Source organism: Schistocerca nitens, chromosome 2, assembly GCF_023898315.1.
Source record: "Schistocerca nitens isolate TAMUIC-IGC-003100 chromosome 2, iqSchNite1.1, whole genome shotgun sequence".
NCBI lineage: Eukaryota > Metazoa > Arthropoda > Insecta > Orthoptera > Acrididae > Schistocerca > Schistocerca nitens.
In genome coordinates, this window is record NC_064615.1 from 189812104 (window position 1) to 189816510 (window position 4407).

At 47.5% G+C, this 4407-nt stretch overlaps 1 non-coding gene across 1 annotated transcript; it reads right to left on the reverse strand.

Annotated features, from left to right (window-relative positions):
* Nucleotides 1-710: 710 nt before the first annotated feature.
* Trnat-ugu (transfer RNA threonine (anticodon UGU)) lies at nt 711-783 on the reverse strand. Its single transcript has one exon. It is a non-coding gene; the product is annotated as a tRNA-Thr (tRNA).
* Nucleotides 784-4407: the final 3624 nt, after the last annotated feature.

The window sequence follows — 4407 nt, forward strand, 5'->3', positions numbered from 1 at the left end:
AATCCCAAATCACATACTTAACCTGAAATTTGCGTTTATCCACTGCGCTGAACATCAGCACAAGTGTTATTCCGTTTCAGTGCGTACTAAAGTAGTTTCCGGTAACATCAGTAGTAAAGAAGAAATTATGCCGGGGATTAGCCAGAAGGTATGTACTACTTCAAAGACAAACGAGCTTTTAGCTTACATAGTGAAAAAGAACTACATCCTTACTTGTAGTGTGAAATTACTGACTTATCGGTATTACGTGAACTTACCTGTAAATATGTTGTGTAGTATCGCACTACTCACAATTTCCGTTTTCGTCAGGTGCTGCGAGTTTTGCTGAAATGTGTATTCGCTGCCTGGTGTAGAATTGCTCCGGAAGCACACCATTCATCGTTTGGTATTACGAAACATCGCCTTTTGGGAACGGCGTCGGTTTTGCAGAAAGTAGCTTCCTTGGCCGCCTTAGCTGTTCGTCGTAAACCAACTAGGCCGCTGAACAAACTAGGTCGTCCTTAATCGCAGTCTCAATATTGTCACATTATTGCCACTGTTAGCGATTATAACTCTGCACGCTGTAAACGAAGAGTCACGGAGCTCAACTGCAACCATTATGGATAAAATACAAACAGTTCAGTACTCAAACCAATTGTCATACGACATCTACGTCCACATGCAGAGCTCCGGTTGTGAGAGTTAGTTACCCTTCTTCTATTTAAAATGTTTGCCCCCTGTGAGAATCGAACTCACGACCCCTGGTTTACAAGACCAGTGCTCTAGCCCCTGAGCTAAGGAGGCAGACGCAACCGCGTTTCCGTACCGCGTGTTGTGACTGAGCAGCATGACTCAGCGCACTGGCTGGTGTTCCACTCTTATCTTCTGGTTTCTGGCATCCCCGTTCCTCTTTAACAACGGTACATACGCGATCGTTTAGCACATGTCATCGTCTTACCGCCTAACGAAGTTGAAATTAGTCTCCAATTCACTTTATGCCTAGATCTTTATATACAGGATGAATCATCTAAATATGAAAAGGTTTTCAGATACCTCTACCAGTTTCGCAAAAATGTTCATGAGAACAACAGACCAATATACAAAGTGACATTGTAGGTTATCCTTCTCTCTCTCCACTGGGTGATCACAACAGTCATGTAAAGACTTCAGTATCTGTATACACTTGTGTTAAATGTTTTTAGCCTGATCATGAGGTATCACCTCGAAACATGTCGCTAAATACACTCCTGGAAATTGAAATAAGAACACCGTGAATTCATTGTCCCAGGAAGGGGAAACTTTATTGACACATTCCTGGGGTCAGATACATCACATGATCACACTGACAGAACCACAGGCACATAGACACAGGCAACAGAGCATGCACAATGTCGGCACTAGTACAGTGTATATCCACCTTTCGCAGCAATGCAGGCTGCTATTCTCCCATGGAGACGATCGTAGAGATGCTGGATGTAGTCCTGTGGAACGGCTTGCCATGCCATTTCCACCTGGCGCCTCAGTTGGACCAGCGTTCGTGCTGGACGTGCAGACCGCGTGAGACGACGCTTCATCCAGTCCCAAACATGCTCAATGGGGGACAGATCCGGAGATCTTGCTGGCTAGGGTAGTTGACGTACACCTTCTAGAGCACGTTGGGTGGCACGGGATACATGCGGACGTGCATTGTCCTGTTGGAACAGCAAGTTCCCTTGCCGGTCTAGGAATGGTAGAACGATGGGTTCTATGACGGTTTGGATGTACCGTGCACTATTCAGTGTCCCCTCGACGATCACCAGTGGTGTACGGCCAGTGTCGCCTGTCGCGACACCACTGGAGGCGGGCTGCACAATGTTGGGGCGTGAGCGGAAGACGGCCTAACGGTGTGCGGGACCGTAGCCCAGCTTCATGGAGACGGTTGCGAATGGTCCTCGCCGATACCCCAGGAGCAACAGTGTCCCTAATTTGCTGGGAAGTGGCGGTGCGGTCCCCTACGGCACTGCGTAGGATCCTACGGTCTTGGCGTGCATCCGTGCGTCGCTGCGGTCCGGTCCCAGGTCGACGGGCACGTGTACCTTCCGCCGACCACTGGCGACAACATCGATGTACTGTGGAGACCTCACGCCCCACGTGTTGAGCAATTCGGCGGTACGTCCACCCGGCCTCCCGCATGCCCACTATACGCCCTCGCTCAAAGTCCGTCAACTGCACATACGGTTCACGTCCACGCTGTCGCGGCATGCTACCAGTGTTAAAGACTGCGATGGAGCTCCGTATGCCACGGCAAACTGGCTGACACTGACGGCGGCGGTGCACAAATGCTGCGCAGCTAGCGCCATTCGACGGCCAACACCGCGGTTCCTGGTGTGTCCGCTGTGCCGTGCGTGTGATCATTGCTTGTACAGCCCTCTCGCAGTGTCCGGAGCAAGTATGGTGGGTCTGACACACCGGTGTCAATGTGTTCTTTTTTCCATTTCCAGGAGTGTAGATAGTTTAGTAGCCAATAAATTTTGTGGCTAGAAGCGGTATCTGAGAACCTTTTCATACTTTAGAAACAGTCACGGTCGATTAATGGTCAGTATGACTTCAAACTATAGAATAACCTAAAACTTGCACCGCAAATACTGCGGAAATGGAAAGTACTATTGATGTGTGGTTTTCACGGAATGGATTGGTCGTCAGGGCTCACGGTGTTAACCAATGAACAGATTATAATAATACTTAGGAAGTGTGTCTTTTGTGCAAACATACACTTTTTTAAATGGAACAATACCCATTGGCATTAACAAACTAAAAGTAGGGTAAATTCGAATGTCAATGGGTTTGTTGCAGGATTCTAGTGTGAGTCGTTTACGAGATATCGTATTTTGAAACGTTCCCACACCGACACTTGTACCACACACTAAAGAAAAACACAAGCGCATACACTAGTTACATGGATTACGACCAGTAACGAGACAATTGACCATCATAGGTTGTGTTCCAAATGACCGCCGGCAGCGGCAACATACTCTTCCAGTCTCGTGTGGAACGACTGCTGCATACTTGCTAGCATTTCAGCGGGACTGTCCGAGCAGGCTGCAGTAATGCGACGGTGCATTTCATCATGTGTAGTTGGTATGTCCTTGTAGACACCGTCATTCAGCTTTCCCCACAGAAAAAAGGCTACGGGCGTCAAATCCGGGGAACGGGCCGGCCGAGATAAAGGTCCTCTGCGTCCAACACAACTATCTGGAAAGAGTCCGTGAAGACAAACTGTAGTTCTTCGTGCAATATGGTCTGGACAGACATCATGTTGATGCCACAGGTTTCTCCAAGTCTCCAGAGGAACTTCTTCTGTATCCGTGGAAGATGGTCTGTTAGAGGTTGCGACAATTGTGCGCGATGAGTGTTCCGACTATGAAAAATTGGCCTATGAGCTGAGGGTTCACTATCCCATTCCACACGTTTACACTACGTGGACGTATGGTAAAGATGGTGATGATCATGATAACATTGGCACTGCACCTGCAGTAGCAATAGAGACCCAGCCGGCCGGTGTGGCCGTGCTGTTATAGGCGCTTCAGTCTGGAACCGCGTGACCGCTACGGTCGGAGGTTCGAATCCTGCCTCGGGCATGGATGTCTGTGATGTCCTTAGGTTAGTTAGGTTTAAGTAGTTCTAAGTTCTAGGGGACTGATGACCTCGGATGTTAAGTCCCATAGTACTCAGAGCCATTTGAACCAATAGAGACCCATCCAGCTTCTAACTCGTCTCCAGAGCCTCCTCTGTTTCCGCGTGAAGTGTGGTGACCGTGATAATTCCGATGAGTACAAGAATCACTAAGCAGCGAAGTGCAGTGAAAAATCAAGTCCTTCTATAAACTACAAAAAAATATGCCTACCATTTTGAGCCCTACTAAAAATGATTTCCAATTGCTCACTAACAGCCGGCCGGTGTGGCCAAGCGGTTAAAGGCGCTAGTCTGGAACCGCGTGACCGCTACGGTCGCAGATTCGAATCCTGCCTCGGGCATGGATGTGTCTGATGTCCTTAGGTTAGTTAGGTTTAAGTAGTTCTGAGTTCTAGGGGACTAATGATCTTAGAAGTTGAGTCCCATAGTGCTCAGAGCCATTTGAACCATTTTTTTGCACACTAACAAAATTTATTATAATTTAGAAGTTAATGTCTGGTTAAGTCGTTTGGAGTATCCCAGTGTACTGCAAGTTGCTCTTAGACATACTATTAGAACTGGGTATCCTAAACGAAAATGTATTACGTATACTACACTTGCTTAAGAGTTGGAGACATGCAGTTTGAAAACGTGAACACATTTAAGTATCTAGGCGTGGACATCACTTCAAGAAATGAGATTGAATCTGAACTGAAGAAGAGATTACGGGCGGGAAATGCTTGCTACTTCCCACTGAATAGATTACTTTCATCACGG